Source organism: Balaenoptera physalus (genome assembly GCF_965194825.1).
Source record: "Balaenoptera physalus genome assembly, chromosome: 11".
NCBI classification, from domain to species: Eukaryota; Metazoa; Chordata; class Mammalia; order Artiodactyla; family Balaenopteridae; genus Balaenoptera; species Balaenoptera physalus.
Window position 1 is genome coordinate 27,058,576 of NC_138896.1, and position 14,426 is coordinate 27,073,001.

Sequence of the window (14,426 nt, forward strand, 5' to 3'; positions counted from 1 at the left end):
GATAAGAAGAAGAGAAAGACCTCTCAATAGCACTCCATGTTATGTATATTATTTAGGGAATTGCATTTAGCTGTTTTCCCCCACCTTGGCTCATTCTTTTTTTTCCCCAAAATTTCATGGTTAAGGGGTTTGTTGGTAAAGTAAGAAAAAAATGATGCGAATTATATGTGATACAATAGTTTCTTATTACTAAGATGCTGACAGGACTTCCCTGGTGGCATAGTGGTAAAGAATCCGCGTGCCAATGCAGGGGACACGGGTTCGAGCCCTGGTCCGGGAAGATCCCACATGCCACAGAGCAACTAAGCTTGTGCGCCACAACTACTGAAGCCTGTGCGCCTAGAGCCCGTGCTCCACAACAAGAGAAGTCACTGCAATGAGAAGCCCGTGCACCACAATGAAGAGTAGCCCCACTTGCTGCAACTAGAGAAAGCCCCCATGCAGCAATGAAGACGCAACGCAGCCAAAAATAAATAAATAAATAAACAGATAAATAACAGAAAAATATTATGTGACTTTAAAAGAAAGAAAATTCTGATTTTCTACGTATGGAAGATAGGTTTTGATATCTGTTTAAACATAAATTTTATATTTTATCACACTTGGATATGCATATAAAAGTATATAAATAAAATGAATTGTTCACGATATTTATAAAGTTTTTTTCACAATCAGAGTCTAGTCTACTTGGGATCACTTAAACTTAGGTTTTACAATGTCAGTATTTTTCTAAACAATACTGTTCTTTGTGTCATCAAGAGTTTTGATGATTTAGTAACCTTGTGCAATGACAACCTACCTGAGTTCAGTTTCCCTGCAGGTAAAGTGAGGATAATAACATCTCATTCTAGTTACGAAAATGCAGTGAGATACTGTATGTTACAGTACTCATGTGACTCTTAGAAAACAGTAAGTGCTCAGTAATCGGTTGCAATGATAATGGGGATCATGATTTGATATGTAAGAGCAATATTCGTAATAGAAAAATCATCAGTCAATCTTAGAATTATAGACAAAAGAATCATGAAGGAACTCTTACAAAGTTACGTTTGAGAATATTGTATTATTCAGAGTATCTGAATATATCAAACACACAAAAGTTGAACAATTCATCACCAATAGATACTCACAATATTGTAGCAAGTTCTTTTTTTTTTGGCTGAGTGGCATGTGGTATGTCAGTGCCCTGACCAGGGACAGAACTCGTGCATGCCCCCTGCAGTGGAAGCACAGAGTCCTAACCACTGGACCGCCAGTGAAGTCCCTGTAGCAAGTTCTTTAGGTAGAAGAGAAATGATATCAAGTGGAAATATGGATCTACATAAAGGGATGAAGAAATGGTAACAATACAGATAAACACAATTTTTTTTTCTCTTGTTATTCAAATCATTTTAAAAGATAACTGGCTATTTAAACATAAATAATCACAATGTTGTGATTATAATGTGCTATGACTGCAGTAGCATAAGAGTTGGGAGTGGATAAATAGAAATATGATATTCTAAAGTTCTTATATTACATATGGTATACTCTCACCTGAGAACAGATTATGATAAATTAAAGATTTATAAAGATGTAACAAGTTAAATATGTAAATACTTAAAGTAACCTATAAAATGATTAAAAAGTCATTGTAGCCAATAAATCAAGAAAGAAGATAAAATAGAATTATTTTAAAAAGATCACATAATCCAGGGGGCTTCCCTGGTGGCACAGTGGTTGAAAATCTGCCTGCCAATGCAGGGGACACGGGTTTGAGCCCTGGTCTGGGAAGATCCCACATGCTGCGGAGCAACTAGGCCCGTGAGCCACAACTACTGAGCCTGCGCGTCTGGAGCCTGTGCTCCACAACAAGAGAGGCCGTGACAGTGAGAGGCCCACGCACTGCGAAGAAGAGTGGCCCCCGCTCGCCGCAGCTGGAGAAAGCCCTCGCGCAGAAATGAAGACCCAACACAGCCAAAAATAAATAAATAAATTAATTAATTAAAACAAAAATCCAGAAAAAGATTAAAAAATGGGAGTAAAACAGATTGTGCACCCTCCTCTACTTTAAATAATGTGCCTCTACTATTATATATCATACATAGTGAGTAATATTTCATTTTAAAAGTCTCACTTGGCTTTACAAATAGAAAACAAAAACCAAACTTATCCAACCATCTCGCTTACGGATGAAACATAAACGGAACATGAGAATGTTTACTGTATCAATCAGTATAGGTTTGGTTATGCTGTAACAACAAACAAATCCCAATCTCAATGGTTTAACATAGTGAAGATTTGTTTTTTGCTCATGCTGTTGCTCTTCTAGATTAGCAGGAAGGATATTTTAAAAATTGCTACTCAAGAACCAAAGTTAATTGAAGCTTTATCCTAACACACACTTTTAGGATTTATTTGGCAGAGGATGGAAATGTGGTAAATCACACACAGTCTCTTAAAGCATTTTTGTCATCTTTGCTCACATCTCATTGGTTAAAGTACGTCACATGGGCTTGCCTCACTTCAAAGGGAGCAGGAAAGCAAAGTTCTATCCCGTACCCAGAAAGAGTTGGTATATTTATGATAAGCCCTAAAAACTGTCACAGTTAAGAAACTTGACCAAGCTCACTCAGCAGTCCTAGTCTTATATACATGTCTATGTTCCCTCTCTGCTCTTCCCACTATACAATAGTTGAATATTGAGTCTGGAATAAACTATGAAGTTCTTTGTGGGTTTACAGGAGAACAAGAGCAATAAAAACTAAACAAGGCAAGAGAGGTTTTCCTTGATTATCCGTCTTCTCCCAAACATCATCAGTGCAGATCTCTGCTTGATTCTCCTTGGTCTACAGATAAGCACTATTTGCTCTCTATTCAAAGAAAACTATGCTCTGTCCTCTTGCCTCCACTAACTAAAGTCTTATTATTTTTTTTGCTTCCATTCTCCCCTTGTATTGGAAAGAAGAAAAACTAAAATAAACAAAAAAGAACGAGGAAGACATTCCAGGGATGAGTCAAGGGCCAAAAAAGTCTATGCATATAGAATTTAATTTCACAACAAATTAATCTATCATAGTAAACTGTTCTTTGAGGAGAATGGTGAAATTATGGCAGAAGACATAATTTGAGAGCTTTGCTCTCCTATTTTCCTAAACTTCTAACCGTTCCTTCTCCTGTTGTACTTTGTGCTACTCTTCTAAGTGCTGCCAAATGGATACGCTTTAAAGCCAATTTATTAGTCCACAATGACTCTCTTTCTAAGATGGAAAGAATAGTGAAATTAAGTTTAAATCCTAGGTTTAGCATCTACTAGTGTGAAAACTTGAATGTGTTAGTTCACTTCACTAAGCTTACTTTTACTTAGTAAAAATGGTGCTATTACTCATAACATCTTAAGGGGGATTAAATGTGAATGAACTTGGTGAATAATGGGTACTACCTAAATGCTTTTTTCCTTTTTTCATTCTCCCTTTCGTTTCTAAGACTCCCTACTTCAGACCTTATTTTCTTTTGCCAAAATTACTGCAGTTGTCTCCAAACTGACTTCTCTGTTTTAAGTCATTCTAGTTTAATTCATTTAAACAGTTCTACTAGACTATTCTGCATAGGATTAAAAAAATATTTCTTGAGTAAAAATGTAATATTATGAGATGTACTTTAGAAAATTTAAAGTTCAAATCCACTCAGTCTGTCAGTTAAAATGGCCCCAATAGGCTCTCAAATTATGTCTTCTGCCATAATTTCACCATTCTCCTCAAAGAACAGTTAACTATGATAGATTAATTTGTTGTGAAATTAAATTCTACATGCACAGACGTTTTTGACCCTTGACTCATCCCTGGAATGTCTTCCTTGTTCTTTTTTGTTTATTTTAGTTTTTCTTCTTTCCAATACAATTTTCCTTTGTGAAGTCACCCAGGGCTACTCCAGCCTATGGAGATCTTGTCTCCTCTAGATTCCTCTAGTGCCCTCTGTCTGTACCAATGATTTGATGGTAAAAGTATCTGAAAGTGTATTGTCATGCATTTATATAATAGGAATGTATTAAGTAAGCTTGTAATAAGCAACCTCAAAATCCCAGTAGCTTTACAAAGCAGAAGTTTAGGTCTTGCTCATGAAGTAATTCATAGAGAGTACTTTGGAGGTGGCCTTTCATGTAGTGAATCAGAGTCCCCACTCCTTCCATCTTGGGACTCCACCATCCCCTAGAGCCATGCTGTCCAAAATTGTCATCACGAGCCTGCATGTGGCTATCGAGCATTTGAAATGTGATCTACACGTAAACTGAGATGTATTGCAAGTGTGGAATACACATGGATTTTGAAAACTTAGTGTGATAAAAAAATGTAAAAAATTGAATTAATAATTTTAAATTGATTACATGTGGAAATGACAATATTTGGTATGTATGAGATTATATAAAATACAGTATTAAGATTAATTTTACTTTTTCTTTTGTGTGTGTGTGTGTGTGTATGACTACTAGAAAATTTAAAATTTCACGTGTAACCATATTGCATTTCTATTAGATTGTACTGTTCCAGAGTCCCCTTTGATCTTCCGTAGATGGTGAAAGACAGAGGAAGAAAAAGAGTGCAGATGTTTGTAAGCTTTTATGAGCCAGGCCTGCAAGAGACATATATCACTTCTGTCCCAATCCCATGGCCAGAACTGAGACATGTGGCCTCACTTTTCTGAAGGAGGGCTGGGACATGAAGATGAGTGCATTCTCAAGAGAAATAGGAAGTAGATTTTAGCGATCACATAGGCTGTCTTTTCTGCATGTATTTGTGTGTGTGTGTGTGTGTGTGTGTGTGTGTGTGTGTGTGTGTATGTGAATAAATGTTTTGTTACCTGTGTTAGATACCACCTCTTTAAATCTTAACATTTTTGAGAATTTCCCTACTGGGCTTTGTAAGTCACTTAAGCACACAGAGTCTCACTCAATATCTTTAGACTGATCTGAAAATCAGTGGAAACAAGGAAGCAGAGATGAGAATACCTGAATTGGGAGATAATGAACATAGTGACCTTATTGAAATGGGCGGATGTGTATGAATGTGTGTAGGTTGGGGGATGAGGGGGAGGTGAAATACAAATGGAAGAATAACTGGAAATTTGACAGAGGAAAAAGTTTTATGGAAGGCAACGAATACCAGGCAAGTAATATAGACTCAATGCTATTGACTATAAAAAGATTCAATCAATGAGTGCAGGGTGATGGTGAGAACATTGTTGAAGAAAGTTGAAGCTGTGCGCCTGATGCATTGGAGTGGGGAAAAGCTTTGAATCAGGGAGGCCTGGGAGAAGGCTACTGAAGATGTATTGAGGTCAAGTCAGGCTATTTAAAATATGTATTATGAGGCAGAAAGGGAAAGGTGCTGTGTTACTAACCTGCTATCTCCCTCTCTTAAACTTTGCTGCTCCTCTTTTCTAAACAAAGACATTTTTTTTTTTTACATGGTATGCAACAGACTTCTGTTTGTTTATTCTTCACATGCAAATTGCCTCTTGTTTTCCAGCCGGTCTGCTCATTTCAAAGCTGACACAGGATAGGTGGGAGGCTTATGGCATTACACCCTCAAATAACAAGGAAATGCTAAAGTTTCTTCATCTTTAGAAAAACTCCATGTGGTATGCCATGAAGTCAAGCTGTGACTGTTTGGTGTCAGTCTCTTTTGTCACACCAATTGTTTCAGAAACTTTCTCCCTCTGAAGAGGGTAGTGGAAGTCCATATACCTGAGAAAGGAGTCACCATGGGGTCTGGGGATGCCCACGTGGGTTGGCGGGAGTGTCAGTAACAGTCATGGGTACTTGGGTGTTAACCCATCTGCATTGTTTTAAAAGGAGTTGTTATCTTTTATCGTTTGGTGATGTCTAGAGAGGAGGCAGTGGAAAATCTGCCCACTAACTTAACAGTGGCAGCAATGTATGTATATGCACGTGTGTGTGTGTGTGTGTGTGTGTGTGTGTGTGTGCGTGTGCACAGGTCCACATGCATGTGTGTGCACTTTAATAAAGGATTTTCCACACTCCATAGTCATTTTGGTTAAGGCCAAGTCGTTTGAAATGCTCATGGATGTGGACTGAATGTATAACTATTCTTTGCTATATTGTGATTAGATAACCCTATGGTAAAGCATCCAAATAAGCTTTGTGTTTTATGTCTTCTTTGTCATTGAAATATACACTTTAATACTCTGCTTTTAAAATAGCACTTTCTACTGTTATAAACATTGTGGCATCTACTGTGTCATTTGATCTTTGTATCCATTCTTCGAGATAAAGAAAATATAATTATTCCCATTTAACAGGCTAAATAAATGAGGCTCCAAACAGGAAAAGTGGTTTACTCTGGCTTATACTACATAATTGGTGGTAGAGCTGAGACTGTGGGTATGTATGTTCTTGCTTCATTTTTAGAGGCAGACAAGAGGAAGCAGGTGTAGTCGAGTCTTAATTGGAATGTGGAAGAATTGCTTCAGAGCCATCTGGGATGTTTGTTTAAAATTCAGGTTTCTTAGCTCAAAGAAGATCTACTGAGGCACAATCCTCAGAAGCAGTGCCTGAGCATCTGTCTGTAGCAACCGTCCCGGGTGATTTTATGCATACCTAAGTTTGAGAACCACTGGAAAGCAGAGTGTAATTAAGCCTTGGAATTTAGTAGTTCTAGATGTGGATTGCAACTGTTCTACTAAGCTGTTTGACACTGAGCTTCAGTTTTCTTGTATTTAAAATAGGAGTAGTATCACATACAACTACAGAATAACGTACAAGAATTGCAGTGGAAAAATGACTTCTGAAAAAAATGGTGAATATATCAATAGCTTTATGCCAAATGTGGGTTTGCCCTATTGCTGACGGATATAAACAAATTCAAATCTTTTTATGTTACCTACATGAGACTAAAGAAAGAAAAGAAAAATTAGTAAAAATCAATAAAGAAACATAAAAAAATAAACTTGGCTCTAGGTCATGCAAAATTATTTGGATAACTTAAGCCATTTGAAAACCATGGGCTCCAAGTTTAGAAAGAAACATAAAATTGAACTTTGGAATTTAGGTTGTCTCTAGCACAATATAACTCTGATCTCTTGCTTGGTTAATTTTTTTTAAAAAAATTCAATTCCCCTGGCAATCCTAGAAGCAGGGCATGAATAACTTCCAAAGGAAAAAAAATCTTTGTTGTTTAATCTTTGTATAGCTTTCCATTCAGTTGGAAAAATTACTAAAATTTCCCTTGAAAAACAGTGACTGAAATGTTCTAAAAAAAATTCAAAGAACTTTTTTGAAAATATCAGCTTCAAAACAAAATTTCTCAAGGTTTTCATAAAACCAGAATACCAAAACCCTGATGGATGCTCTCTTATCTCTGGCCCTTATGTTGTCAGCTAATCTGATACTCTGAATATTTGGGGGAAAGGAATTTTATGTATCACGGAACCAGATTTCCCAGTGCTTCAGCTTAATGCTGGGATTGGGCCAAACACTAATGGCAACTTTTTTATATCTGCCAGGCGGAGAAGTTAATAAGAATAATAAAATTTTTAGAACCTGTGGTTTGGGCCAGACACTGTACCAAGCACTTAGAAAACATGAGATGAATAAAATGAGGTTCCTACCCTGTAAACACTGACAGTTTCATATTTACAGGCTGTAGAAAGGAAATTGAGTTGCTGGGGAATCTATCAGCACCTCTTATTACTTTAGAATTCTTTAAGTGCTCTAAGCGTGGAACTGTCAACTTGTTTTGGGGGAACTTCAGGAATGAAAGATTTCCTGTAATATCCATTATGCAAAGAGATCTTTTTTTTTTATGCAAAGAGATTTTGTGGAGTGGCTTAGATTTGGTCACCTGGAGAATCAAGAATTGAGGATAGTTTTTAGTTCTGACTTTGACAACCTGTGTCAGCAAAGACCAATCTTTTAGACATTTCACCCAAACTTTAGACAAAGAAATTATGTAGAAAACATTTAAATCATGTTGAGATGCATTCAGCTGGCTAGTGCAATACTCAAGAAAGGGAAACCATTTTAATTGGTTGATCGTGTGATTGATGAAAGTTGAGAAGGTGTATTTAGAAAACGAAGTGCACATAAGTGGGAGAAATATTACTTTGCATATTCTGGATGAGACATCACCGCATTTGAAGAAGATTCTAATGGAAGCTGCTGGGTTGATCACTATCATAACTGGTTCTGCCTGTGGAAAAAAAAATTTAAGTATATATTTAATTCTTCAAATTTGCATTTCAGTTGTGTCATCATGGTTTCTTTTATACTACACTTGATAAGGGAAGAGAATAAACATTTGCTCAGCTGATAACAGACAAACCCATCTCAAAAATAAATCATGCAACCTGGCCTCTAAATCAAGAAATAGAACTGAGCCGTGACTTGTGCATAAGATGTCACATCTCCGATCCTTCTGCTTCTAATGGACACGTGTGCCATGACTGTTTCACAGGAATACTGGAGGGGCTTAAACAAATGAAGGAAAGTTCTTTGAAAACGGTGAAAGTAGCATGCAAACTTTGCCTGTATTTGTAAAGTTCTTAAAAGTTGGCATGAAGTTGCATAGTTGCATATCATAGCTCTGTTTGAAGGGAAAATATCGCCAACAATGGAATCAAATGAACTAAAACATTGAAAAAAAATTGACCTCCCACAAAGCCACATTTCATGATCCCATGAAGAATTGCTTGCTGATTGTTTTTCAGACCTGAGGTGGTCTAAGCAGGTTCCATGAAGCATTATTTCCCCTAGTTACTCTGGGTTAAAGGGTCAAAATGGCATACTTCCCTTTAAAATTCACAATGAACATAAAAATATTATTGATTCTGATAAGTCCTGCAAAGAGAAAAACCATTGTGTTTATTTTTGTTTAGCCTAACACTTCTTAAACTTATTTGGTGAGAGAACCCCCCTGACCTCTTTTTTGGCAAAGGTTAGTATCTATTCATATCTGGTTCTTTTGTTTATTTGTTTGCTTGGGGTTTTGTTTTTTTTTTGTTTTGTTTTGTTTTTTCTTTTAGCTTGGATATAGGTTCATCCAAGGAGTTTTGAAAAGTTAGTTAATTTAGGTGGAATAATTTAGGCTTGGGAATTACTTAACAGGCAATCCTGTGTGGATGTCTTTTTTTCAAGTTACACCTATTACCATCCTACAGGATTTATGGTATACAGAGCACACCCCAAGAAATACTGGTCTCTGGGAATGGTAATCCTTCTCCATTCCAGAAATCAGGCATGCTGAAGGTCGTTGAGATCCTCACTGATGACTTGCTTTTAGTTTAGAGGTATTATCTGTTACCAGAAGAAACTTCTGCCCACAAACCCTCTCAATCATCCTGACATTATCAATCACCTGTTGAATCAATGCTGACCACATCGAAAGGCACAACAATGGGCAGAACGTTCATTCCTTTCGTTATTAAAGTCTTTGTACAAGTGACATTCTGTTTACTTTCCCCTCTCCGTTAGTTTTTGTCTACCAGATCCTTTTTAAGCCTTGTTATCTTGTCTTTCATTCCTTCAATAGATATTTGAGCACCTACTTTATGCTTGAAACCCTGCTAGGCCCTGGAAGGCCTGTGGACACAGCGGTGAATAAGAATAATGTTTTCTTTGCTCTCAAGAAGCTTCTTGTCTGCTTTTAGCCTTCTGGTTCTTTTGCCTGGCTTCTACCCCACTGCAAGCTCCAACACTGATATTTTATCCAGTCCTCAACTATGATTTACATAACTGATTTCTGGCTTTCAGCCCCTTCATACTACACACTTGGTTACCCAGCATGGCATAGACAACTAATTTCTCAGACCTTCTCTAGACCCAGCGTCCTCTCAAGCAGGCCTATTGAGGACCCTAGCTTTGCCTCAAGCCTTTGAATTTGTCCTGGCTACTCAACCACAAGGGGAATGATGAAGTGGTTGAAGGCTGTATAACTTCATCAAACAAGTTTTTGGAATCTACTTCTGATCTTTTCAAATGAGCAGAATATCTAAGATGATCTAGGAGTACTAATAGGAGATTTTTGGTGGTTTTAAAGCAGTTTTTGTGCACAGAAAAGATTCTGTTTCCTTAGTCTTTTAAATTGGTACTAAGTTTATTAAAGCATTAAACTCAAAATCTTGTTTTTCTTAAGCTTTTTGATATTCATTTATATTTTATATGTATTTTCATATGAATTTTAGTAATCATTTTTAAGGGGGCTTTTGATCAATGTTCAATCAACTTAGATAGAAAAGAATAAACAAGTTTAATAATCAGTCCATTTTCACAGTTCATTGGTTTAATTTCCTTAAACCTTTAAAACTGTATTCATGCAACTAAAGATTAACATACTAAGTGAAGTAAGTCAGAAACAGAAAGACAAATACCATATGATATCACTTATATGTGGAATCTAAAATATGGCACAAATGGACCTATCTATCTACAAAACAGAAACAGACTCACAGACATAGAGATCAGACTTGTGGTTGCCAAGGGGGGAGAAGGGGAAGGAGAGGGATGGACTGGGAGTTTGGGGCTGGTAGGTACAAACTATTACATTTAGAATGGAAAAACAACAAGGTCCTACTGTATAGCACAGGGAACTATATCCAATCTCCTGAGATAAACCATAATGGAAAAGAATACAAAAAAAGAATGTATATATGTGTATAACTGAGTCACTTTGCTGTACAGCAGAAATTAGCACATTATAAATCAACTATACTTCAATAAAAAAATAGAGAAAAAACTGTATAAATTCAATATATTCAACTTTCATTTATAAATCCTTCAAACATTTAACCTAACAAGTAAAACTTTCCAGGTACTGAACTCTGATCTATCTAACAACTAAAATTTATAGATATATTGAACCACATACTCTTAATCATTTCAAGAATGTTTACAACTGTAATTAGATGATCCTATACCTTTCAATTTGAAATTAGAAAGCTGAAAGCAATTAATTCAAATACATATTTTGCATATTTAATTATATATCCACAATTACATATTCAATCACAAGGCTGAATCTTAAAAGATATTTATCTAATTTTACAAATAGTTTAAATACCAAATCTGCAGATTAAGGTTTGCACAAAATTATTAACAAGGTTGGGATTTACTTAATGTACTTAACTAAAACAAGATCTCTCAGAGTTAAAAGACACTTATCCACTAGTGAACAATTTTATTTTTCATGAAAGTTGTGGCTATCAACATAGAACCAGAGAATTCTGGCCAGGACACAAAATCTAGGATTATAGAGCTACAGGGTAATTCTTATTACAATACTGACAGATGTGTTGAGTCCTTGTTTGTGGTTTCCATGACAATAGAAGCTTCATGTGCTACAAAGGGGTTAGTCCTATAGTCTGTAATCCTGGGTACAAGTCATCCTATTAATTGATTTTCTGCCTGAATTGAATAAAGAGAAGTCTATAATTTCTTCCTCTGCTGGTTTGAACTTGAACCCTTATAAGACAAATCTGGCTCCAAAGACACCCTACTGTTATTCCATTGGATAGTTCACACCCTTGTATAGATTTTTTAAAACATGCTTTAATTTAAAAATTTTTTATAAAATACACAGAACATAAAATTTAACATTTTATCATTTTTAAGTGCACAGATCAGTGGTATTCACATTGTTGTGCTACCATAGCCACCATCCATCTCCAGAACTCTTCATCTTGCAAAACTGAAACTCCGTACCTGTTAAACAATAAATCCCCATTCTCCCCTTTCCCCAGCCGCTGGCAACTACCATTCTATCTTCTGTCTCCACAAGTTTGGCTACCTAGATACCTCACCCAAGTGGAATCATACAGTATTTGTTCTTTTGTGACTGTCTTATTTCACTTAGCATAATATCCTCAAAGTTCATCCATGTTGGAGCAGATGTCATTTTGTTTACCCATTTATCTGTCAGTAGATACCTAAGTTGCTTTCATCCTTTGGCTATTGTGAATAGTGCTGCTATGAACATAGATGTATAAATATCTCCTTGAGTCTCTGCTTTCAGTTTTTGGGGGGTATATATCCTGAATTGGAATTGCTGAATCATATAGTAATTCAATTTTTAAGTGTTTAACAAATGGCCTTACTGTTTTTTGTTTTTTGTTTTTAAGTATTTGTTTATTTATTTATTTATGGCTGTGTTGGGTCTTCGTTTCTGTGCGAGGGCTTTCTGTAGTTGTGGCAAGCGGGGGCCACTCTTCATCACGGTGCGCGGGCCTCTCACTATCACGGCCTCTCTTGTTGCAGAGCACAGGCTCCAGACGCGCAGGCAGGCTCAGTAATTGTGGCTCACGGGCCCAGCTGCTCTGCGGCACATGGGATCTTCCCAGACCAGGGCTCGAACCCGTGTACCCTGCATTGGCAGGCAGATTCTCAACCACTGCGCCACCAGGGAAGCCCGGCCTTACTGTTTTAACCTCTTTTAATTTTATGTCCTGATTAGGTAAAGAGAACACTGCTCACCTCTTGCACCCCAACAAAGTTTCTGCTAACTTTTTAAGCCTTTTTTTTTGTGGCCGTGCCCCGCAGCAGGATCTTAGTTCCACGACCAGGGATTGAACCCTGGCCACAGCAGTGAAAGCTCTGAGTCCTAACCACTGGACCACCAGGGAACTCCATCTGCTAACTTTTTAAAAAACTAATTCTTGTACTGACTGACCGAACTCTTTCAATAGTGTTTACTGAGTATAGATCCGTATTGACTGGGTCCTGTACATTCCTCATGCTTTGCTTTCATTTAGAACTGGGAAAAAAGCTTGAGCCTTGCTGCTTGCAGTGTGGCTTATGGACCAAAAGCATGGATATTAGCTGAGAGAGTTCTAGAAATGCAGAGTCTCAGGCCCCACCCCAGAGCTAATGAATCAGAATCTGCATTTTAACCAGACCCCCAGGTGATCGTTATACACATTAAAGTACTGGAGTAGCACTGACTTAGATGATTTCTCTTGCCCACCCCCCCTTTTTTAAAAAAAATTTGTAGACTTAGGGTGATCTCAGATATTATTATCTACTGCTTGTTGAGCATTTTTCCCTCTTTTATTGGGTGGTTGCCAGAGCTCAATGGATTAAGACTAAAAGAAAAATCTTTCGATCACAGGTCATAGCAATGGTGAGGTCTGAAACATTCTAAGATTCAGGATGTCTGGGAAATCAATTATTTAGACGATATTAGGCACAGGGTCAGAGTAAAAAAATTACCAAAATACAATAAACTTTTCAAGGGTAGAAATCACGTCTTACATCCTCAGTCTAGTACTATATGTGGCACATAATAGATGTTGAATAAATGTTTGTTGAATCCAGTTTTTGCAGAACTAATAAAAACCAAGTCTGAGCTCTAGGCATGGGGGTCTGTAGTCATAACAGTTGACTGGAACAGTTATCGAGTGTCATAAGCAGTACCATTAACCCTTCTGGAGACTGAGACCCTTTTGAGGGTAGATCTGGGCATTTATATCTAGCTGTACTTTGACCTAAAGCAGCTCTGCCATAGGAGTCTGGAGAATTTTAAGTTCTGACAGTGAAGCTGGACTCTAAATAGTAAAAGGTAGTCTTTGGTCTTTAGGAAATCACTTTTTAAAACAGAGCAAATGGTTGCAGAGAAAGGTGACCTAGCTTTGAGAAAACCCAATACCAGAACTGCCAAAAGAGATCAATGTTACTGTCATGAAACTGCCTTAAATTTCCATCCCCAAACCTTATTTTAAAATAGTTTTATTTTAAAATGTTCTCTTCTTTAGGAAGAACATAAACTCTTTCAGGAAACAGCTCTGGGAACTCTGTACTAGGACAGGCTGGGAACTCAAGTTATTACTAGAGTGTTTCTGAAAGAAGATCTATTGCACATACAATTCAAGGTCGTCTAGCTACTAATTCTAATAAAAGAAAACATAGCTAGGGTTTGTAATGTTTCCTTTTAATAAGGAAAAAAGAGTAGTGTTTTTCTTAAAGGTTCTGATGTTAGACTTAAAACGAAGCTTATACAGTAAGCAGAGAGATTCATGGGCAAAGAGGGAGCTAGGACTGGAAAAGAAGAGTCTCTTTAAGTGATTCAAGTAGTGGGTAAGATAGAAGAGAATCCAATTTTTGATTAACCTGGAAAGAGGTTGATGATTTGTCTCAACAGTAGGGCTGAGTATCTCAAGGAAGTGTTGATACTTCAAGGAATATTGATTCCAACCACCCAAAGTTTAACGATGTGGTACTTCAATGACTTTTAAACTATCATGTAGGAAATTTGACTTCAAGTTAGAATTCGGGATAAATCATAAAGAAAAGTTAAAAATAAAAAAAAGGTAATAGTTATAGGAAATTTCCTTTTAATTTTTTTCTCTAAAATATGATATTGAAATGCATTAATTCAACTAATAGTCACTGAATACCCAAAAAACTGTTCTAAGGGCTATGGGAGATTAAAATAGAGGATTAA